The following is a 24,636-nucleotide window of genomic DNA, read 5'->3' as shown; positions in this document are numbered from 1 at the left end:
CAAAATAATTACCGTAATGCCTCCTCTGAGCTCGGAGCACCTCCAGCTTTTCTGGCACCACTACACACGAATTCCTCAGAAAATTATTAATCTTTGTTGTCGATTATTGTGTAAGCCACAAAGTCCTTCGAGGTTGAAACCCGAGATGCTGTTTTTATACTGGAAAGCAAATAAAATGTAGCTGTCAAGTGGCACCAGACTTTACATGCTGTGCATCACAACGTTCAGAATGTAGGATATAAAACGCGCTGGACGCATATCTAATCAGTCCCCCTGTGTTTATGTGTTTGGGTTGAAATGCAATGCATGTTCCTGTTTATCACTGCAGGACTTTTCAAATTAAATGAGCTTTGGGTACCAATTTAATAAGCCCTCATAACGGGAAAAACAAACACAATGATGAAAGCCACTGCTTTGTAGTAAAATGAACAATAACAGTAAAATCTCATCAGTATGTCAGATTGAAACTGGCAGAGAAGAAGATAAAGGTCAGGAGCTGTCTCCAGAACCCTAGTAAACCAAAGAGTTTATTTGCCTCATTGTTTTTGTTTTTCAAAACTTTTGTTCACTCTACATATGCGAGTACAGTTTTCACTGACTTCCCCGTTGTTTACGCTGTGCTCCTGTGAGAGCTTCCCTGTGGCAGTGGCGATGGAAAAAGGATCTGCTGCTGGTTGTGCCGCTATTGTCTGTGTGACAGCTGGCCCTGTTTTTGTTTATTTTGATGTTTATCTCTGGCGCCCTGAATCGGCACATGTTGGACCAGTTCGATTCGGTGAGAGTGGCAGCTGTGGACACGCGAAGTTTCACAACACTGCTGTAGAAGGTGATGCGCCTCCATCTCGGGTAGTCCCTGTTCGTGCAGATGCCAAGGTCGAAATACTTTGGACATCTGTATGCTTCCAACTTGTGTCGCAGAGAGACAATACTCTTTTATCTTCCAAGTGCACATTGGTAAAATTTGTGGAACTTGACTGCCCCGACTTCACGCCCATCAGAGGCCTTTTGATTAAAATACATGCAGTGGACACAGTTTCAGGCCCATCATCAATCAATGGTGCTCTTACAAATGCTCTTCTAGAAGAATGGATAATAGTCTTGACAGAAGAGTGTTATTGAAAAGTGGATAGCTGTTGTTTTTTTTCTTGTGGTGTAAACAGTGTACTAATACCATTACGATAAATACCCAATCTCCTGAAGGGTTTGGGTTCATTCATCCATCCATTTTCTATAGAGCTTGACCTTATTAGGATTGTGGGTGAGCCTATTCCAACTGACTCTGAGATTCAAACCTGGGACCTGTAGAACTGAGACAGATATGCTGGGTAGGGGAGGTTAGTAATTAATCTCCTTTATGGAGAATTATATCAAATCTGATTCTGATTTAGCTGTGTCACTGGGTTGAAGTCAAGGCTTTCAAGTTCTTCCATGGGAAAATCTGGCTTTATGCTCCTTGCTTTGTGCACTGGGGCACTAAAGGGCCTGTTAGTACTGTCGGAAAGACTCAAACTGTCCAAAAAGTCTTCCAATTAAGATTCAGGGGGATACCAACTAAAGTAGTCTAACCACTGTTTGGTTAATCAATTAAGAGGTGTGTGTGTTTTAAGAATCCAGCCTCTATGGTATATCCTTTGCACCAGAGGCCAAATGCAGCCTCGAGTGGCATGCTTTGTAAGCATTTGTCCTTAAGCATTGGAACAGGTTTGTTCCACTGGCTGCAACTGAAGAGAATGACAGGTGAGGTTACCTGCCCTCTTGACCTCTGACATCCACAGAGTTAACCTCTGTATCTCCTGTAGCCACGAACAGGATGCCGCATTTGTCCGAAGAGGCGGTTGCGTTCTGTCCATCTGTGTCAGCGCTTTGACCCTGACCGGACATTCCCAGACGGTTCCCACACCTCTGACCCAGCCGGAAAACGCATACCTTGTTATACTCATTGTAGCGTACCTCCCGATACCAGCCACATCGGCTACATTCTCCCTAAGTGAATTACATTGCCGCTGCAGGGGAGGAAAGATGAGCCGCCTATAAGGATGGACAATCAATTACTGACTTCATAAGGGGCTTCAGGCCTGGAGTTGTTTGTTGTTAACATACTATGTATACTGTTTGTTGTTATATACTCTTGGTGGTGGTATTAATGTGCGCTATTTTGTAGAAACACGGGATCTGTTGGTAAACTCCATCCTGATAGTGAAAACCACCATCATCTTTTTGCCCGCAAAATACAGTAGAAAAGATCCCTACATGCATTCTTTCATCACGTTGCATGCATTTATGTGTGTGAACGATGTCAGCATGAAACCTAAACCGTATGTCTGTCGTCTCTGTGGTACGTGTCATGACATCTGGTGTTCCAAGCCAAGGACGCAACATGAGTGCTACCCCGCCACTGCACTTCTCTGGTAGGGACCAACTGGAGTAAAAGTGGAGATCCAGTGAGCCATTTTGGTCTTTCGTGAAATGTACAAGATGCACCGCACAAACCAGATCTAAGGCTGCTAATGAAGAAGACCAAAAACAATTTCCAGTTAAAAAAAAAAAAAAAAAAAAAAGTTGCTTTTGCTGAAACAGACAACCTTAAATAGTAATAACAGTTTTGAAGTTGCACAAAACTATTCAAACAACTGTCATGAAACCAATTCCCATACAGACCAATGTAATGTGTACCTCATGGTAGTTTACATCCAAAGAGCATTAAGTCTATTTCATGCAAATATGCTCCATATTGGTGACTTGAAACCAGCACACAGATAACTGAGTATGACCAATCATTGCTTTTTCTCCCCTTGATCAGCGAAATCACCAGTCAAACACCTCTAAGGATGTGCACTTCCAACTATAACCATAGTATGGGTGAGATACCTAATTAATAAATACCAATCCGTCATACAAAAATGATCATGTGATGTTCCACATACTCAATGAGACTTCCCTTCAGCGAGCATTGATGTTTGTCCTTTATTTTATTTTTAACAGTGACGACCTTTCCTGTACAGTTGAGTTTAAGTTGGTCGGGTGGTGACAGATCATATCTATTATCATTTTCTTCTTTGGAGAAAAAAAAATCAATCCTTTAATATATCAAGTCAACCAACACCCCTCAATCAGCCATTTGACCCACTGTCCATTTCCCTCATATGTATCCGTATACGTCATCTGTTTTCTCTGCGAGTACTAAACAAGTTACAGTAAGTCTTTGGCCTTTGTCAAAGCAGTTCATTCAGGATCTCTATTTGGATCACAACATTTGTTTGCAACATTGCTCATTTCCCAAAACCAAGATGAAGAGCTTTGGATCCCCAGCTGGATTAAACCGAAATGGACAGGACTCATCACTTATGATCCCTGCCCACTTGTTTCTGCTCATCATTGTCAACATCTTTACTATCAGTCTCTCTCTCTCTTTCTTTTTCTTTCTCTATCTTCCCCCCTCCCCCCTCTCCCCTGTTTACAATTTACCTCATAAGGGATGGGGTAGGGAAAAGGTCCAAGAACAACAAAATGTTTTCTGGAAAGTGCGTTTTTAGATCTCTCTCTCTCTCTCTCTCTCTCTCTCTCTCTCTCTCTCTCTCTCTCTCTCTCTCTCTCCTCTCTCTCTCTCTCTCTCTCTCTCTCATGTGGCTTCAAAATGAGCGCATCTTGCATCTGCTTTATTTGAAATTGAATTCAATGGTAAACGTCTGTTCATAGCCAGCTGCTAACCTGAGCTCACAACAGCCAATTCTACTTTTGTTCGTTCACACCCACGTCACTCACTGGACCAAGCTATGCCTTTTAATGCCACGCACACATTCAAGTTACAGATACAACAGTCTATCATGTGAGGATGGTGATCGATGGACAAAATAATACCTGTACCTCAGAAACATATTAACACTGTTGGGCAGAAATCTCCCATGTCCAAATTTGATAAATTTTATATTTTTAGGCAAATAAATACTGTTGCTCAGTCCCCACATTGATCTGTTTTTGTTATTATTTTGTAATTGACCTAATTCACTTATTAAAACTTACTTGCTCTTTTTGACCAAACGGTCGTTTTGGCTCAACAAACGTTTATTTTCCTGAACAATGATGGTTTTGGAGATGATCGAATTCTGCCCAGCACCAGGTATATTTTGTAATGGTTTTTGTTAAAATTGATTTTTTTTTTTAATCGGATTACTCCAATAATCAGTGACAAATGTTGGCATAAAGGTTTTCAAAGTATTTCCAAATTAGATTTTTCTCCTGACGGTAATTCACGTAATTGTACTAAGACCCTGTAGAAGAGCCAATATCATTCAGTTCTTATTTCTGCATCTGCTTTGTGCTGTGCAGCGCAATTTCCTTTGGCCCTCTTATTAATTGCTTCCCAGAAGCATATTTTTAGCATCCACGTCCTACGATTTTGACTTCTGAGCCGTTTGGTTTGTTGGACTTTTCCTCCAACCACATGCATATCGTGTGAAATCATTCAAAGAAACGTTGAAAATCTTGGGGTTTTCTGTTACCATCTGCGAGCCAGACCTCTGTCCTCAACACACATTCATCAAAATTGACCATTTCCTTAAACGGTTTCATTATCCGATTCTCGTCTGTCTGACCACATGCATTGCCTTCTTCCATTCCTCTGCAAAGTGCCACCACATCTTCAACCCTCCTTTCATACCTCACTGAAGTTCTCACAAATAGCCATATATTCTTTGTTGTTATTTCACGTTTGTTTTGATGTTCAATGACGAAATTCATCATCTCAGCTTTTGAAATAATGCTTTCCTTTATCTCCGTGACTTCGAGCGATTAACCCTTTACTGCTTCGCTCTGTCACTGCTCATTGCCGTGATTACAGGCAGACATTGTGTCAATGAAATGTGAGCTTCACACTGTCCAAAGTGATTTTGGAGAAGTTGGTTTGAGGCTGTGGTTTGGAACTCTTTGAATTCCCGATATGAACATCTTTGGAGGATTTCAGGGTTGATCAGGCAGGAAATCACTTGGTAAGCCGCACACATGGAACAAACACCACCACGATAGCAAAAATGTGTGCAGTTGGGAATAACCTCTGTTTCTTTTTACATTGATTGACTGTTAGTTAGGCAAATCAGCAGAGAGACACAGTCTTTACAAGATGGAGCTTTGCATTTTGTCACCCTGCCAACATCGTTGGCATTAGGAATGGACGCCAATTGACATTTGTCAATTATGTGGGATTTGAATCATTAAATGTTTGTATTAGTGAGATTTTACAGTTGCACATTTTAATGTGACATTATGAGCTTCAGGAAGTCACAGCCTTTTTGCTTTTTAAGTGCAATTTACCGGTAAGTCAAATCACTGATGGAAGGGATGGAATATCCATCCATTTTCCTTACCGCTTATCCTCATGACGGCCATGCCGGAGCCTATCCTAACTATTTTCCGGGAACGGTAAACCCTGGTCGCCTGGGCACAAAACCATTAACATTCACACTTATGGCCAATTTAGAATTTTCAATCAACCGACCATCCATGTTTTGGGCATATGGAAGGAAACCAACATACCCGAAGAAAACCCACACATGGCACGTGAAGAGCATGCAGACTCCACACAGGTGAGTGAGGCTGGGTCCTCAGAACAGTGAGGCAGATGCAATAACCAGTCGCCCACTGTGCCGCCGGCTGAAATATAACTAATAGACATTTTTATGGACTACTTAATCTGGGAATAATTGTTCAATTAATCGGTTATGTATTTTTGTGCGCTCAGGCTGCAGGCCAAAACTTATCGCATCAAGCCATTTCACTGACAGTGCAAACTCCACCGAGACTAGGATAGGTAGTGCAGCGGGCATTGGGGATATCGCATGGGAATACGATGGGCACAATGTGAAATGATGTCAGGAGGTTGAAAGTGTGAGGATGCAAGAAAAGGATGATGATGGTGCATCCTCGGCTTGACTACAATTGGCCAGTCGGGTTGTGTGGATCAAGCTTGAGGCAGTATATTGTCTGACCACCTTGTGGAGCTGTTTATTCAAAGAGAGGGCCAACACTCAATCATTCATCCTCAGTGGCAATATTTGTGGCAACTTGAGCTACTGTACAGTAACTTCAGGGAAGTATGATGCTCCTTTATCACCTTTATCACGGTTCACCCCCAGAAGATGGAGGCCTGATCCAGCTACAGCCCTTAAAAAAAGTAGAGTGCATTTAAAGTTCCCTTGACAAGTACAGTTTATCAAAAATGTTATTTGTGCAAATGTAATCCGTTACAACCCCCCTCTGCACAGCTCTGAACACCTGCTGTGTTGCAGTTCATTAATAGCGACTCCACTATATTGCAGATTTTTAAGCGATCACTTTTATGAGAGTTGTCGGTGTAGTACAACATTAAGCCGCAAAATGCCAGGCATCACGGAGATCTACTGGAACCGAAACAGCGTGTAATTAAGAGCAAGAAGAAGAGGCGGAGGACGTCCCCAAGGTCAACTAAGTTCCAGTAAAAAGTCAGTCAGTAAAATCCCACAGAGCAGATAGAGTATTTACCCCTGAAAGTTGTTGTATGCTCTGTTTGTATGTCTTCCTGCTCCATCTGTGTTACCATACAGTGTCTAGGAAAAATCAGAGGCAACACTAGTGAGGATGAGCGGCTCAGAAAATACATGGCTATATCGCAAAAGACTGCCAGGAAGGGTTCATCAGCTTTCTGATTAGTTGCCGGTACATGTAGTAATTAGCCTTCATGTCATCTTTCCCCACATATTCTTGTCATCGTTTGTTCCCAACCGTAGCTCTAGTAACAAAACACACTCGCACACACTCCCAACAACATTCTAACCGTTCACCACCACAAGCATCTTAACTGGGTCTGGCTCTGGTCGCTATGCATTAGATGCAGATTCCAGTGGTGAGGATAATGGCAAGTTCTATTCGAGGTTATTTGTGGCTCTTTTGTGGCGTGTTTTACCAGAGTCCAACATTAATTGGGGTTTTAACCTCGTCTAGTAGAATAGACACAACAGTAGAGAGGTTATAGAGTCCACATTTGCATCCCTTTGCCTTGTTTTCAAATGTTTCTTCATACCTACCTGAAAACTGTGTTCCCAACTCCATGGCGGACCTTGTTGCAAAGCAGAGAAGGGTGGCCCGTTGACATTCAGGCCTTGCAAGGGAACTTCCTTCTCTCAGGTGCATAGAAAGCAAATTCCAAGTTCCATTAAGGCAACTGTGATTGTGTGTGTGCGTGTGAGAGAGAGCAACGACCCAGGCCATGCTGGGCCTCGACTGCCCTCGGATTCCCCTGAAGGGCTGAATGAAGTGGCTGAGGAGGGGGAAGTTTGGCCATCCGCGTTGAAGCTACTGGCTCAGTGACTCGACCTTAAATAAGTGTAAGAAGGTGGATAAATGAATAATAGTAATACTAAAATAACAATGATTCCCCACTGTCGAAGGTCTATACACTTTGCCAATGTATATTCATGCTATAATGCTACAAACATACAGAAGCCATTAAACTTTGAAGTAATCAGATGTGGGGGCGGTGGGGCGAAAGCACGGGAATCCCTTTTCCAGTGTTTAGATGCATTCTGCTTCCAAAGTTCATCGCGTCTTGCTAATATTGGCCGCGGGTTTAATCTATTTGGTAAACCTTTGTAAACTCACTTCATCAATCCCTTCCCCTAAATGAATACAAACGAACAAACGGGCCACATTTAGCGTCAGTGTCTAGTTTAGAACAGGGACATCTAGACGCAAGATGACTTGAAGAGAGTTGGAGGTTTTAGGTCAGGTTTTACCAATAATCGTGTATTCTCATTGGGATAGTTGCTAAGGGGACCTAGCTAGGAATGTTGCATGTGAATTTTTTGCTCTGTCATGAATTCGCTGCATGATTTTTTTTTTTTTTCCTGGCCATATCGTTTCCCGTCAGCACTCTCATGTTCTGTCACAGACTTCCACCAGGGGGAAAGGAGTGATGTTCCTCCTCCAAACCTTGAGTGGGCCCTTGGCTGTCAAGTTATCGGTCCCTGCTCACTGTAGGTCTGACCTTCACCCGAGACCAGCTTGGACGTGGATCGTCTGCACAACAATGCACAGAGCACAGTTTAGCTCGGTTTCTTTTCACCATGCAGTGCACACTTTTCTTGAAATTCAATTAAGTGACTTGGATCATCAACAGAAAACATACATGCGTAACTGCCAACAAGTATTAAAAATATACACGCTTTCAACATTTTGCTCACATTCAGGCTAGTTATTGAGTTCTTTTAATTATTAGGTCAACTTTCTGTCACACAAACCATGAAGTTGTGTGGATTATTTTCCTAGATTGGAAGTTAAACTTTCTGTTCTGTTCTGTTCTGTTCTATCACCTTTCTTGGCGATATTACCAACACAAAGTCGAAGAAAAAGAAACTTGGAGCCTGCAATTACATTCATTTTTGCCCCCCACAAAAAATGTTTCGTCATATTATGTATTCCTGCTCACTAATCATCAAGCTAAAATAAAATAGTGACAAATGATCAGAATGTGTGCCATCAGACATCTTAATTGTCCGTTGCTCAATTAGAATTTAGTTAGTGTACACAGTGGGGAAATTTGTGATGTCAGTTTCAGCAATCAACCTACAAATAAACTCACTCTGAAGCGTGATTATTCCAAACAGCCGTAATGTACTCGCTGAGGTTTATCACATGTTATTATCATCCATATAGTATAATTCATATGGACGGAGTTCCATTACGTGAACTGGATGCCAAGGAAAAGGGAAACATTTAGAGGCACATACATTTGAAGAGTTTGTTTTCAAAACGAGACATAGGCATTTTTTTCAGATTTACGAAACTCGCGCCAAAATTATCCATTCGGAGCTGGATAATTTTGGCGCGAGTTTCGTAAATCTGAAAAAAATGCCTATGTCTTCATTTGTAACATCAACAAAGCACAGATAATAGATATAATAGAGATGCCTACCCATTGCAGCCCAAAAGTGGAAAAAGATGCAATAAATGCTGTTCCTCACTACCGTGAAAATGAAAGCCTTCACAAATGTCAAAATATGGCAAACACACGTGTTCTCAAATCAAAGGCTGCCTGTGTTCTGCAGTGTTGAAACTATCGATATCATCAGAACACGCTGTTGAATGAAACGATTTCTCCTCATGGCTACGTCGTGTGTCCTGTCACAAGCATTGCTGAAGCGTAGAGGAGAGCCTTCACAATACTTACCATAGGAGGTCCGATCCAAAGTGTGGTTCAAGCAAGAAGGAAATTGGTTGCTTAGACAGCTTGATTTTGTGGCAGATCACCGCTGAATAACATTGATACTGTGGTCACCTGAGATATTCTCTTTGGATATATATGTCTGTACTTTATCACTTCTGCATATGATACATTGTAGAATGCCTCAGTGGTAGTAGTGCATATGTTAAAGTGTGTGCAATTAGGAGATTAGGGGGGATGACCATATAAAAAAAAAAAAAGAACAAAACGTGACCAAAATTAAAAGTGAAATAAATGGGCAGATTACAGAAACGCATATTGATCAGATATTTACATAAGGTCCACCTTATTGAGTATTCCACATTGTGTGTTGCTGTAGGATAGATATTTATCTTGAATATTGGAGTTGATGCTTTGGTATATTTCACATATATACCAAGCAGTATAGAAATTGGATTGATGGATAATGATGATGGTAACAAAATCAGACAAACACCCATGGAAGAGATTGTGTGCGACTCATTGGCTCCAAATTCGGATTAGCGGTCCAAACTGTACACGCTCATAGACAACCAGGTCTTGTCTATGCCTGGATTTCATGTTCAATGCATTTATCACTGATAAATTAAGCAAAATGATGTTAGGACGACTGAATACTATGCAAATGTCATCTTTAGACCTTCTGCCTCACCGCACCCCAAATTTAGGTGTAATTTGTTTTAGTTGTACTGCAATTTTTGTTTTAGTTTCATGTCCATCGAAACAGGTTTATCTTTTTAGAGGCATAATTTCAGTCTCAGATGTTCGTGTGTACCTAGCTTTTCGGCTATTGTGGGTGCTTTATTTTTTATGAGCTAATTTTAAATTTTCGGTGCTATATATGCACCACTAACGAGTTATAAACAAGGGGAAATGACTGGTGCCCCTCCTCTGCATTTGTCCATTGTGTAGCGAGCCTGGCTTTACTGTACATTAACGTTATCCCAAGCCATGTGTTTCCTAACAGCTGCGCTGGCTCACTGAACCAAAGCAGCATGGATGACTGCTAATAACCCAGCCTAATAATCCCTATATTACCTAATGCCTTTCCTTCATTCTCTGCCATTTAATAGGCATTCATTATAGCGCTTAACAGTCAGTACCATTGTGACTACAGCCCCGGAGGCGGAGCTCGAATGTCGTGAGACGGCCTCTCGACACTGAGGTGGAGTAGAAGGGTCACCTCATGCCCTGAGGAGCTGATGCTTGGTGATTGCACAAGGTCCCACAGAGGTGAATGAGAATGGAACTCCCTTCTTGTTAATAAGTGCCTGGAATGATAGGAAACATACACATAAACACAGTCTCAAGGCAAAAAAAAATGAATGTCTTCCTCTTCCTCCTTGGAAGCCTGGGAGAACCTGTAGAAGGTCCTCGTAAGTAGCTTGAAGTTATCTTATTTTAAATACATATTATTAGGCTTCCTGAAAGTGCTGAACTTTTTTTAGCATTTGTAAGATGACGTGATGGAGTCATGCAAGTGATTCTGCTTCAATACAACCACCACTATGACTTGAAGTCCTTAAAATCCTGGTTCAGGGCTGCACTTTAGAATATCAAGAGGTTCACCAGTGCATGTCTTGATTACACTGTTGGGCCCAATTTGGACGCTCAGAGGTGGCACCCCGTTAGGATGGCTGAACATACACTGGGGACTCCGGGAACTTTACAGGAAATCATTAAGGAAACAAGACATTTCCGACCACAGGGAACAACTGAAAAGAGGGGAAAAATACTCTCAGGACTAAATTGTTTAGAATACAATAGTTATGAGTGTTGTTTTTGCCTTGCCGTGTTGTGTGAGATCTCCTGGTGCAGCTCACATGCCAGCTGCAGTTTGCGTTGTAGTTGCATCCATGTTGGTGCCAATGCACCACTTGAATGTTGAAAAGTTTAATCAGAGGCTGTAAATTTCGTGTTCGCTTTAACAGATTGCACACTCTGTTGGTAGGTGTGATGTTTGGGATCTACTAAGATCGCAATCTTACACAAAGATCCCATAAAGCGGGTGCTAACTTGTGAACAGATTGCACACGTAGAAAGCAGGTGTAAAAATGGTGAAGACCAGTGGACCACCACATTTAAGAGCGTTTTGCGCTTTAGGTAGCTCTGATGGTGGTGATAAAATTGGATGTACAATATAAGTGAAAGACAAGCCAACAATAACAGAAACCAAATTTTCATGAATCTTGCAACCACATAAAACTCTCTCCACTTTCTTAAACTCAGCCTGAGTTTGTGTGACTTGAATGTGTCTGCCCATCTGCGTAGCATTGGGATTGAAACTTGCAACAGCACAAGCGGAAAAACTACTCTGGGAAAGTCCAGTACAACTATTTACCATGCACTGATACAGACTCAGAATCAAGGAAATGCAGAGGTGAAAGGAGTGTAGTCAAAGGTGATATGGCATGACTCCTTCTTGTGACTGGCTCCAAGTCTGCCTTCAGATGATTTAAAAGCTTCAAAATTGTATTGCTCGAGAGACAATATCTACAGATTATTTTTGTTTCTTATTTTTAAAAAAATGTTTATAAAAAAATAAACATTTCTCATTTAGCCTGCGCTGTGCTGGCTCTGCTTTGCACCTACCTTTCATATGCGCTGTTTAACGTCCTCACACTTCTTTCTGGTTTGATTAATCACAATTGTATGCATTTATTTGCAGAAACAGTAGTCATCCCAGCGCACACGAAATGAACTGTGCGGCAAGAGTGGCCATTTTGCAAAGACAATCCTGGGTCAGTTTCCACATCCGTTTGCTTACGCAATCAAGATTGCAGCCATTTTTGCAAGTGCAAACCTTTGGTAAATCAGGTCCTAGTGCTGTGAAACATGGACTCTTGGACGCTTAAACGGTTGGTGGTCGAGTCTGTATTGACACATGGAAGCAATTGTGTCTCCCTCCCTGAAATATTTATGTATTGGTGAATTATTCTAAGCATGTCCTCTGTGTTTATTTCTTCAACCGTGGCATGAGAGCCGAGCACTCGCATTGCGCAGGAAAAAAACAACATTTTGTGTCGAAAATGGGCAGATGATGACAATGCTGCAGCAAATTCGATCGAAGCGCTTATCCCTAAGAGTTCCACGCCCCTCCTCTCCCATAGGCTTATTTTTTTATTGCATCGCTCTGTGTCTAAATACTGTTAGCAGCTCTCCATAATATTTTGGTATCTGTCATCTCATGCTGTTATAAAGGATCCAAACAGAGAGGAAGTTGTCATTTTTTGCGGTGTCCATTCCTACCAAAACACGTCAGTGCCAGTCACCAATGGGAGCGTTTGTTGTGATGTCTTGTGGCAGCAGTTCCAACACACACAGAGTCTCCATGAGACCAAATGCGCCGCTCCATCTGTTTATTCTTGGCACGGAGCACGTGAGGGCTGAGCCACTTTTCTTGATTTGTTCCAAGACATTCAAGCATTGTCTCTTGTGTTACAGTGTTAGCACGGATGAGGATTGGGTTAGTGAACGCTTTGCCGAAATAAGTGTTAAAAGCGTCTGACCCTTGTGACCTCTCCGGGCTTGTATGATGTATCGCATCCGTTTTCAAATAGCACAGATGTTCAATTGAGGGTTTTTTATTTTTTATTTTTATTATAGGTCTTCTAATGTGTGGTTGACATGGGCAAAGGTTCCTCACTAGTGGAGCTTGTGTATGTGGACCAGATGTGTGTAAAGTAACAGCACAAATGGAGGCTCCTTGGATGGCGATGACTGCTTTTCAGACAGTTCCTTCAAGTTGATACACCAAACATATTGTTAATGTTTCTTAATGGGTTGTAAGAATGAAAACACTGCATGGCGACTTCTTTTAATATCAATAAACCAGCCCAGACGGCTCCTCTCGTTTTGATGTGAAATCCACATTGTTGTCTAGAGTTGTGTGCTTGTACCACAGCCTGATGTGTTAACAATATTTGATTGACCTTGTGTTATAATACTTGATTTTTAGCATATGGAATATAGTCCAAAAGTCTGTGCTACACCTAGGTTTCATGTTTTCAGTACATTTTTCGTCGCCACATCATCATATAATAACAGAATCCTGTCCAATTGAGGTTCCATTTCATTTAGTTTTTAGAGACACATAGAGACGGACAACAGTCGCACTCACAATCACACCTATGGGCAATTTAGAGTGTCCAATTAATGTTGCATGATTTTGGGATGTGGGAGGAAACCACAGTGCCCGTAGGAAACCCACACAGGCACGGGGAGAACTTGCAAACTCCACATAGGCGGGGGCCGGGATCGAACCTGTGACCTCAGAACTGTGAGCCCAATGCTTTCCAGCTGAGCTGCCGTCCAGCCCCATTTCTCGATCAATAAACTTAAAACAAATTTAAGCCTTACTCTTATTCCCCTGAGACAATTTGAACCCTGTGGCTACCCAAAACGGCAGCACCACAGCTGAGCGTTATTATTACGGTATCTTGTTTGGGACTGGATTGGTCCCACCCTGCATTTTATCTATAGACTAGCGTTTGCTAATCACTACTACATTCGGGGGGAAAAATCTCACATCACTGGATAAAAATGCCACAATGTATTAGTGCTGAAATAATGTCCTGATTAGAGTGAGCTGGAGAATATTCCTGCTGACTTTGGGTGAGAGGTGGCGTACACTCTGGATTCATCGTCATCGGCCAAGTCAGGGTACATACTGTATAAACAACTAGCAATAAGCAATTAATCTAACATTGTTTTGTTCAATATGGGAGGGAGCAATGTTATCCAGCAAAATAAACCTGCAAACATGGTAAAAGCTTGAGCCGACATCCAAACCAACAAATACCGGTGTAGTATTTCATATGAATGGATGTGTGTACGTAAGTCAGTAAAACATCATAACTCTCGAGAGAGAGCCCATTGCCTCACACTCGTATGCTGAGGTTACTTAACGAGCTATGTGATCTTAATGGTTCATATTTCAGTAACAATGTTGTATATTTTTAGCTTAGGAATATGAAACTCATTTTCAATCATATCAGTCCATTTTTGGAGCTATTGGTAGGTAATGAGACCAAATTTAAAAAAAAAAAAGCAAAACAACAACATCATAGTGGGAATATTTAACTCCTATTTTATATACTGTAGCTGTCGGGCCGAACCCCCAACCCCTGCCCCCTCCACCACCACCAAAATTACGTTTCAGGGGAAAAAAACACTGACTTTGAATATAGGTGACAGTTACAGGTAAACATTTTCATCACAGAATGTAGAAGGGCCAAGATATGTTTAAAAAAAAACATGAAAATATGCCTAAAATACTGTAAATTCAAAATTGGGGTGGATTCCTTCTGCAGACGTGTTTTTTTTCTAGTCCAGAACTATGGAATAAGTGCCAAAGTTCACAGCATTACTCTCTTTAATGCAAATTTCTAGACAACTCCCAACATATGGGGCGGGTGGGGGGCAAGCATGCTTCGAGGTACAATGAAATCAGAAACCCCGACAAGTGGTGTTGTTGGAAGTCAAGCATACCAAATGACAAGTGCTGGCTGCCTAAAATGTGAAACCGAATGAGAGCAGAGGTGACTGAAAGAGCAACAGACGTGTGTGAGGGGAAACGTGAGCCGTAGGAAGTGTCGAGCCAGACAGGAAGACGTGACGGCAACACTAGAATCCCTCTCGGAGTGACATCTATGCTTCACCTGGAGGTCAGAAGTATAGCTGTGGCTAGTTCAAGTCAACAAGTGTACTGTAAAAGCACAAAGCACAGAGCGAGATCCTGAGATGAAGTGAAAACGTTTGCTCGTTTGTGGTTCAAAGTCTTTTGACTGAATGTGAACTGATTCTGGAAAGAAAATGTGTGTTCCTGCGAAAGTTTCGGAGGTCACTTGTATCGGACTGGAGCGGCAGATTTATGGTCTCCATCAGCCCGAGGAGTGGAGGTCACATACTGACTGTGTTACACGCTTAAGCAATCACACACACTCATACAGGAAACTCCAATATATGCAAAATTTAGGGCATATCTTCGTGCAAACACAGTCTGGTTAAGCTTCGGTCGGGAGCCAGCAAGAAATCAATACGTTTGTGCAGTCCGATCATCGCTAAATATCGCTCAACAAAGAATAAGTGTGTCAATCGTTCACACGCAGCAGTGTTATGCTAGCGAAGAATTCGAATTCATTTATAGGAGACATGTATTGAAAATCAAATATAAGGCATACCTTCGTGCAAACATATCTGTTCCATTGATATTAGATGGATTTAGTTGATGATGCGGTCTTCCACAAAGTTTGATCCATCGAACGCATTTTTCGTACTGGGTCTTCGGTTTTGGAAAGGGTACGAATGGAACTCCACCAACTAGCCTTTCAGGATACCTGTCGTCACTATTACAAAGTCCGTGACTACACTTCTTAACCATATTTTTTGTTAAATAACCCAAATACGTGATAAAACGCTAACTAAACCTATACTGGACCATGCAATGTTGTCTGAGAAAATGGCAGGAGCAAAAACGGGCTTTGGTTTATGCAGATCTCTGGCCTGTGATTGGTCAGTGACGCGGATTGCGCAATATCCACGGAGGGGTCAATTCTAATGAAGATAGAACCATTAAGAGTCAAGCTTCGTCCACGAACAAAGCTGTTCACTTTGCCTTTGATCATTAGACCTTAAAGGGACTCTCCGATGCTGTGACCGTTGGCACTTACTCCACGATTCTGGATTTTACAAATGATTTCTGCAAAAGAAAAAAATAACCACCTTCAGAGAGAGGCGCCGGCAATCTTAGCTCTGAGTAATACAAAACTGTTTCTGGAGTCTGGTACATGCTATTTTTGGTACAGTAACTTTTATTTATTTATTTTATTTATTGGGGGTTAATGCGTTTGCTTTGGGCAATGGATTTGAAACTAGGAAGCTTCGTAGCTCAGGAACAAGCACGATGACTTGGTAAATTTGCATATCTTCTAATATTTTCAAGCTTTTTTTAATATTTATTTACTAAAACTTTGTACTCGGCTGGCCATTTTAGGCCATGAAAAAAATACAAAATAATTTTGTACGGTACAGTAATATGAGTGGGTATGGCCCAATTTAAATAAAAATGTAAAAAAAAAAAAGTTCTTCAATCTAACCAACAATTGGCTATGTCGGACGCCAGAGTGTAAGAAATGAATTCCATTACATCAAATAGTAAACTCATAGGAGCAAACAGAGGTGGGATGACTTTGGATGCGGTTTCAGATGAGCACGTGTGGAGTGAAAAGAGCTAAATGATCACTCATTGGGTTGCTCCCTGTGCAGCTGCGCTCTGCTGATGCTTGCCTGCGTGCTCACATTAGACCCCTTTACAAAGTCACCTGGTTGTAATTGCCGATAGAGATGCGGCCGGTCAGTAAGGTTGACTACAGAATACGTCTTTGTCATCCGCTCCCAGCTGTGTTAGCATTCATTAGTGCACAAAGAGGGTTTGCCTATATGGACCTCATCACAGAGGTGTCAAACTGCAGGAACCTTGACGTCAATAAATATATTGGGAGGGAAATCATGTCATTTTTTTCCAGGTATCCAGCATGTATACACGCAACTGGTTATCACATCTGCCTCGCAGTCCTGAGGACACAGGTTCAAATTCGGCCTTGCCTGTGTGGAGTTTTCATGTTCTCCCTGTGCCTGTACTCCAGATTCCTCCCACATTACAAACATATGCACAGTAGGTTAGTTGAAGACTTTAAATTTAGGTAAGTGTGAATGTGAGTTGAGTGTGAGTGGTTGTTTGTCTATATTGGCCCTGCAATTAGCTGGCGACCAGTTCAAGGTATATCAACGCCTCTTGGCCAAAATCAGATGAGACAGGCACCAGGAGCACCGCAACCATAGAGAGGATGAGGGGGATAGAAAATGGATGGATGGTTGTACTTCAGTATTTCTGCTGACATTTTACTTGTATTTGAAAACAGATACCTGAATTTATTTACATAAACTCTGTCAAAGTGGGATTTTTTTTTAATCCAAGTTTCATGAATAATGGCATGATGAAAGAAAAAGAATAGAGATCTGCTAGTATACTGCGATTAAACTCTTTAGTGTTGAGATCTTGGGGTGTTGCATGATTGGAAAACTGGGACAGCAGCAACGTGAACCAGAGTGCATTGATAACAATGACTTGACCGATTCACAGAAGCAAGATATTCCCCATCGTAGGCCATATTTAAGAACATTTCAGATGTTGCTGGTTACAGAAATAATTTTTACCAAAAAAATGTTGTCTTGTGCAACTTTAAAAACCGGGGTTCAAAACATTTCCATTTAATCTGATTTTCACACGGGCTTCTAGCAATGTTTTTAAATGTAATTATTTCTGATAAATACATACTGTAATGCACCACGGTGGACAGCCGGTTAGCAAATTTACCTCGCAGTTATGATGATTTGGGTGGTTACTGCATTCTATTTTTGCTGCAGAAACTTTTTTTTTTTTGCCTTGGGTGACGGTTTTGGCAACAAAACCACCAAGTCCAAGCACACCAGTATGTTTTATATTTACAATAACTTTCTACTGTACTGGCCGTTTTAGGACAAAAAAAATCCTACAAAACAATTTTGTACTCTGCAGTAATATGGGTGTATATTACGTCAAAAAAGGGCTTCAATGTAATCTACAATTGGTTATATTAGATGATAACCCTGCCCCCATTATTATTATTATCAGATCCTCTCAGCTACAACTGCTGATAAAACCAAATACGGAGAGCACCAATCAGGAAAGGGGGATGCTCGTTTATCCCCTCCCTCCTTCAAAGTTCCCTTTCAGGCAAGCCTGCAGCTGCCACGGGAGCCCCTTCACATCGTGCTGCAAATATAATGCTTTCAACTTGGAAACATGGTGTATGTTATCCCCGTAATGTCCCAGCACAGACAACTGCCAGTGAGGGCATCCAATCTCAAAGCAATATGAAATTGTATCTTGTTGTGGAACGTCTTTGAAAAAAACACATGATCGTGTTTGAAAGTGTCCGCAGTTATTTGATCAGAGTATAGAAACGGCATGGTTGCAGATAACCGTCCAGGAGTTTGAAAGGAGGTGGATATAAAGTGATAGTGGTGACAGGGTTATAAATAGAATGGTAGACGTTATTTGCCAGTATGCTCTATGAACAGCATTTTTGTCTTGTAATTAAAAAGGACTACTTTCTTTCAGAGCATCAGAAAGCTGTAAGCAAAATTTAATAGTGTGTAAATCAGGGGTGCTCAATGCATCAATCGCGAAGCAGTCTTGGTCGATTGCGGGACAGCGTGCCCAAAAAAAAAAGGCGTCAGCCAATGTTCCCTCTAAACTGCACGCGTGCACAATTGTGCACCACTGATGCAGTCTCTTTGCAGATATTCTGCGTTGTGCACAAAAAACAAATCCATTGCAAATTGAAAGTCTAACATACAGCTATTGAGTTTGTGGCATTTTGCAATGTGATTCACTGAGTGAGGGATGACTGGTTGTTACACCCAGTGGCACAATTCACATATGTACTGTAAAACAATGAAAAGAAGAAGCCACTGGTTTCTTTTAGGCAGCACACAGAACTTTCTCTAACAACGACCGCTGCTCCGCCACATACTCTTTTTCCTAGAAAAGTAGATCTTGGGATAAAAACGTCTGGGCACCCCTGGTCTAAATGGATGGATGGCTGCTTGCTTGCTTGCTTGCTTGCTTGCATGCATACATGTAAATGTGTCTCGACCCATCAAAACAGAGGTAGGACCCAATTGCAGGAGTCGGGAGACGCAGAGGTAATCCGGGAAAATGTTTATTATTCCAAGGTCAGGGATCGGGCAGGCAATCAGGTGCAGTGGTAGTCAGGACGTCGGGCGTGGAGGGCAGGTCCGCGGGCAGGTAAGAGTCGGTACATGGGAGATCGATCAAGGAAGGCAGAAGTGTCAAAGGAGTCAGGCTTACGGTTGGTCGGAGAACAGGCGGAGGTCGGTACACACGGGAATATGATCAGAGATACGGCAGTGCTGGAACGGGCCATGAACCGCAACGATCTGGCGCCCGACCAGTCGTCCCCATGGTCCTATTTACTCTGGGGCCAATCAACCATCATGAGGCGCAGGTGTGCGCCTCCCAATCAGCGCGACCGCGTAGGCACCCCCACAGCCAGAGCTGGACCGGCAGGATCATAACAAATTTGTGTTTTTCTTTTTTTTTTTTTTTTACCTGATTCGGTCATTCCACTCTATACATTTGATAGACTTTATTGTTGGTTTTGTTTTTTGATAGCTCAGTGGTGAGAGCATTGGTTTGGGAAACCAGGGGTCGTGAGTTCATTTCTCACTCAGGCCTCCACTCCCCAAGAGGGGTTGCATTAGGAAGGGCCTCCGGTGTAAAAACTGCAGAACAAATATGAGTGTTCATCTAAGATGACATACTGTGGTGACCCTTAACGGGACAAACCGAAATAAAGTTTATTGGTAAAGCCACAACTTCTTCTTTTCCTTTCGGCTTGTCCCGTTAGGGGTCGCCACAGCCACAACCATTGCTCTTGATTTGTTGACCCTAAATATTTGAAGTCTTCCATTCACGCACATATATTCTGTTTTACTTCGGCTAATCTTCCTTCCTCTCCTTTCCAGTGCATGTCTCCATCTTTCTAATTGTTCCTCTGCATGCTCCCTGCTTTCACTGCATATCACAATATCATCTACGAACATCATGGTCCAAGGGGATTCCAGTCTAACCTCATCTGTCAGCCTATCCATGACCACAGCCAACAGGAAGGGGATTAGAGCTGATTCCTGATGCAGTCCCACCTCCACCTTAAATTCTTCTGTCACACCTAGGGCACATTGTTCTGCTGTCCTCTTACATGTCCTGTGCTATTCTAACATATTTCTCCGTCACACCAGACTTACGCATGCAGTACCACAGTTCCTCTCTTGGTACTCTGTCACAGGCTTTTTCTAGATCCACAAAGACACAATGTAGCTCCTTCTGACCTTCTCTGTACTTTTCCACTAGCATCCTTAAGGCAAATAATGCATCTGTGGTACTCTTTCTTGGCCTGTTCCTGGCAGATACTAACTTCTGTCCTGAGTCTAGCCTCCACTACTCTTTCCCATAACTTCATTGTGTGGCTCATCATCTTTATTCCTCTGTAGTTTCCACAGTTCTGAAAAATGGGAAATAGGACACTTTTCCTCCATTCTTTAGACATCTTCTCACTTGTTGGTATTCTATTGAATAAGTTGATCAAAAACTCCACAGCCATCTCTCCAAATTGCTTCCATACCTCTACCGGTATGTCATCAGGACCAACTGCCTTTCCATTTTTCATCCTTTGTAGTGCCTTTCTGACTTCCCCCTGACTAATCATTGCCACTTCCTGGTCCTTGACACTTTCCTCTTCAACTCTTCCTTCTCTCTCATTTTCTTCATTCATCAACTTCTCAAAGTATTCTTTCCATCTATGTAGCACACTACTGGCACCACTCAACACATTCCATCTCTATCCTTAATCACCCTGACCTGTTGCACATCTTTCCCATCTCTATCCCTTTTTCTGGCCAACCTGTAGAGATCCTTTTCTCCTTCTTTCGTGTCCAACCTGGTGTACATGTCTTCATATGCCTCTTGTTTAGCCTTTGCCACCGCTACTTTGCCCTACGTCGCATCTCGATGTACTCCTTTCACCTCTCCTCAGTCCTCTCAGTGTCCCACTTCTTCTTGACTAATCTCTTTCCTTGTATGACTCCCTGTATTTTGGGGTTCCACCACCAAGTCTCCTTCTCCCCTTTCCTACCAGAAGATACACCAAGTACTCTCCTGCCTGTCTCTCTGATTACCTTGGCTGTCGTTGTCCAGTCTTCCGGGAGCTTCGGTTGTCCATCGAGAGCCTGTCTCACCTCTTTCCGGAAGGCCGCACAACATTCTTCCTTTCTCAGCTTCCACCACATGGTTCTCTGCTCTACCTTTGTCTTCTTAATCTTCCTACCCACCACCAGAATCATCCTACATACTACCATCCTATGCTGTCGAGCTACACTCTCCCCTACCACTACTTTACAGTCAGTAACCTCCTTCAGATTACATCGTCTGCACAAAATATAATCTACCTGCGTGGTTCTACGTCCGCTCTTGTAGGTCACTATATGTTCCTCCCTCTTCTGGAAATAAGTGTTCACTACAGCCATCTCCATCCTTTTTGCAAAGTCCACTACCATCTGCCCTTCAAAGTTCCTTTCCTGGATGCCGTACTTACCCATCACTTCTTCATCGCCCCTGTTTCCTTTACCAATATGTCCATTACAATCTGCACCAATCACAACTCTCTCGCTGTCTGGGATGCTCAGAACTACTTCATCTAGTTCCTTCCAGAATTTCTCTTTCAACTCTAGGTCACATCCTCCCTGTGGTGCATAGCCGCTAACCACATTATACATAACACCCTCAATTTCAAATTTTAGTCTCATCACTCGATCTGATACTCTTTTCACCTCCAAGACATTCTTAGCCAGCTCTTCCTTTAAAATAACCCCTACTCCATTTCTCTTCCCATCTACTCCGTGGTAGAATAATTTAAACGCTGCTCCTAAACTTCTAGCCTTACTACCTTTCCACCTGCTCTCTTGGATGCACAGAATATCAACCTTTCTGCTAATCATCATGTCAACCAACTCCTGAGCTTTTCCTGTCATAGTCCTAACATTCAAAGTCGCTACACTCAATTGTAGGCTCTGTGCATTCCTCTCTTTCTGCTGACGATTGATCCGGTTTCCTCCTCTTCTTTGTCTTCGACCCACAGTAGCTGAATTTCCACGACGCCCTGCAGGTTAGCAGTGCCGGGGGCGAGCGTTGTTAACCCGGGCCACGGCCGATCCGGTATGGGATTCTTTAGATGAACGATCATATTTGTTTGGCACAGTTTTTACGCCGGATGCCCTTCCTGACTCAACCCTCTGCATTTATCCGGGCTGGGGACCGGCCTACAGATTGCACTGGTTTGTGCCCCCATAGGCCTGCATTTTTGGTAAAGCGACAACTACGTAATTATAATTATCTTTGTGAGTTGTGGCTCTACAACAGCAGCATTTGTTAATTAATGACAGAGGTGCCCTCTAATTGCAGATAAAACCATGTTCCGATGTGTCTAAACTATTCACATATTTATCCTTTTGTTGTTGTTGTCTGTAGTAAGCAGCAAACAATCATTTTTTAGCATTGATCTTGGTGTGTGCATACTTTCAAAAAAAGGTAAATTTAGCATGGTGTCTGTGTAGGTGTATAATATATGTGTATACAATATATATATATATAAGTTGGGCAGCTTGATGTTTCAGATGGAAAGCGTTGAGCTCACAGTTCTGAGGTCCCGGGTTCAATCCCGGAGCCGCCTGTGTCGAGTTTGGATGTTCTCCCCGTGCCTGCGTGGGTTTTCTCCGGCACTCCAGTTTCCTCCTACATTCCAAAAATATGCAACAATAATTAAACACACTAAATTGCCTCTAATTGTGATTGTGAGTGCAGCTCTTGTCTGTCTCTATGTGCCCTGCGATTGGCTGGCAACTAGTTCAGGGTGTGCCCCGCCTCCTGCCTGTTGACATCTGGGATAGGCTCCAGCACTCCTGTGACCCTCATGAGGATAAGCGGCTTTGAGAATGGATTGATGATATATATAAGTTGGGGCAACTGGTTTTGTACTCATGACACTTGACCTTTGGAACTTAGTAAACATTTTAGCGTTAGAAAAGATACAAAATTGTTTACTGTATGGCAGTAATAAATTGTATCTAGTGATCTATTCTATGATGGGATGGCTATTTGTACCTCTTCCAAGCTACCAAAGGCTGATGTCAAGGCTAAAAGTTACAAAAGCATTGAGCTGTTGAATATACCGACCCAGGGACGAGACATTGTACCCTTAAATTTATTTCATTTTTCCTCCACAGCTGTAGGGTTTAAGGGCTCCCACTCCTCATTCTTAAACAAGAGGAATATGTGATGCAACGTAAGCATGTAACAAATATGTCCGGTAAATATTCATACCTTCTCTAGTATCAGAGTTCTGTTATAATTTTAACAATGGCATGCTCTCACCTTGACCACAGACACAGTGGTTGTCATTAGTGTGACTGGGGTCATCGTAGGTCTCAGGGTTCACGTTGGTGGCCTTGAGGTCCCTCTAGACGACGTCCCAGTAGTGCAGCTGCGGTCGTCCTTTGGCTCTCGCCTCAGCAACCAGCTTTCATACAGCATACAGGATGTTTTTGTGAATGCGGCCCTCTTGCATTCTGTGGACGTGGGCTTGCCATCTGAGTCGATGCTGTCGGAGCAGTGTACATGCTGGGAACACCGCTGCAAGACAGGACCTTGCCGTTGATCACGTTCTCCTGCCAGAATATTCCCAGAATGCAGCGGAGGCTGTGTATGTTAAACATCTGCATTTTCTTCTCTTGCCTGGTGTATGTGGTCCGTGTTTTTTTTGCCATAGAGCAACCTGCTGATGACACAGGTATTGTACACCGCCATCTTGGTCTTGACCGGCAGCTCAGGGTTTTCCCACACACGAGACGTGAAGCGAGCAAGAGTCATGGCTGCCTCCCCGATCCTCATGCCAATTTCCACATCTCGGGAGAGGTCATCAGTGATGGTTGAACCGAGGTAGATGAACTTATGGACCACATCCAGCTTGTCGTCATCTTTAATGATGGATGGTGGTATCTCGGTGCCTTGTCCCGGAATGTTGTTTTTTTTAAGGTGATTGCTAGTCTGAAGTCTTTGCAGACCTGGGAGAAACGATCCATCAGGGACTGGCGATCGTGCTGAGTGTGGGTTACTACAGCTGATGTGGGTTACTAAGCATCGGCGGACAGCATATCTCTGATGAGCACTTTTCCAACCTTGGTCTGAGATACACAAGATTGAAAAGCCTGCCAGATGACCCAGTATGCAGGTAGATGCCTTCTGTTGAGGTGCCAAGGGCATGCTTCAGCAGAAGAAAATCCCGAAGAGGGTGGAGGCGAGGACGCGGTGTTGCTTGACTCCGTGACAGTTGCTATAGGGCGCAGTGTAGAAGGGCACGATCGTGCTCGCAGTTTTCGTGGGAAGACAGTCTTTGGCAAGTTCTTGAAGAGGCCTTTTCTGTTGACGAGGTCGTAAAGGGGCATCTGCTGTTCTCTGCATTTCTCCTGAAGTTGACGGAGGAAGAAGACCATGTTTACCGTTGACCGTTTGCTTTGGAAACCACACTCTGACTCTGGGTTGACACGATCAGCGAATTTCTATACCCGGGCAAGGACAAGCCGAGCAAAGACTTTGCCTACATTGCTGAATAAGGAGATGCCTTTGTAGTTGTTCGTCTCTGCGCTCTACTTTGTCTTTTTAGAGGGTAATGAGCTTGGCATATTTCATGTCCTTTGGCACGACCCCTTTCTGCCACAACTGACAAAGC

General features: G+C 42.7%; 1 protein-coding gene and 1 non-coding gene across 2 annotated transcripts in view; both read left to right on the top strand.

The window, feature by feature from the left end:
* col23a1a (collagen type XXIII alpha 1 chain a) overlaps positions 1–24,636 on the top strand; it is a 135,431-nt gene that overhangs the window by 60,050 nt on the left and 50,745 nt on the right. The gene's annotated exons all lie outside the window — the stretch shown is intronic.
* Positions 19,452–19,532, top strand: trnap-ggg (transfer RNA proline (anticodon GGG)). The gene has a single exon. It is a non-coding gene; the product is annotated as a tRNA-Pro (tRNA).

This window comes from Syngnathoides biaculeatus, chromosome 11 (assembly GCF_019802595.1).
Source record: "Syngnathoides biaculeatus isolate LvHL_M chromosome 11, ASM1980259v1, whole genome shotgun sequence".
NCBI lineage: Eukaryota > Metazoa > Chordata > Actinopteri > Syngnathiformes > Syngnathidae > Syngnathoides > Syngnathoides biaculeatus.
The sequence above is the reverse complement of the archived record's forward strand: the minus strand, read 5'-3'. Positions and strand labels throughout refer to the sequence as shown.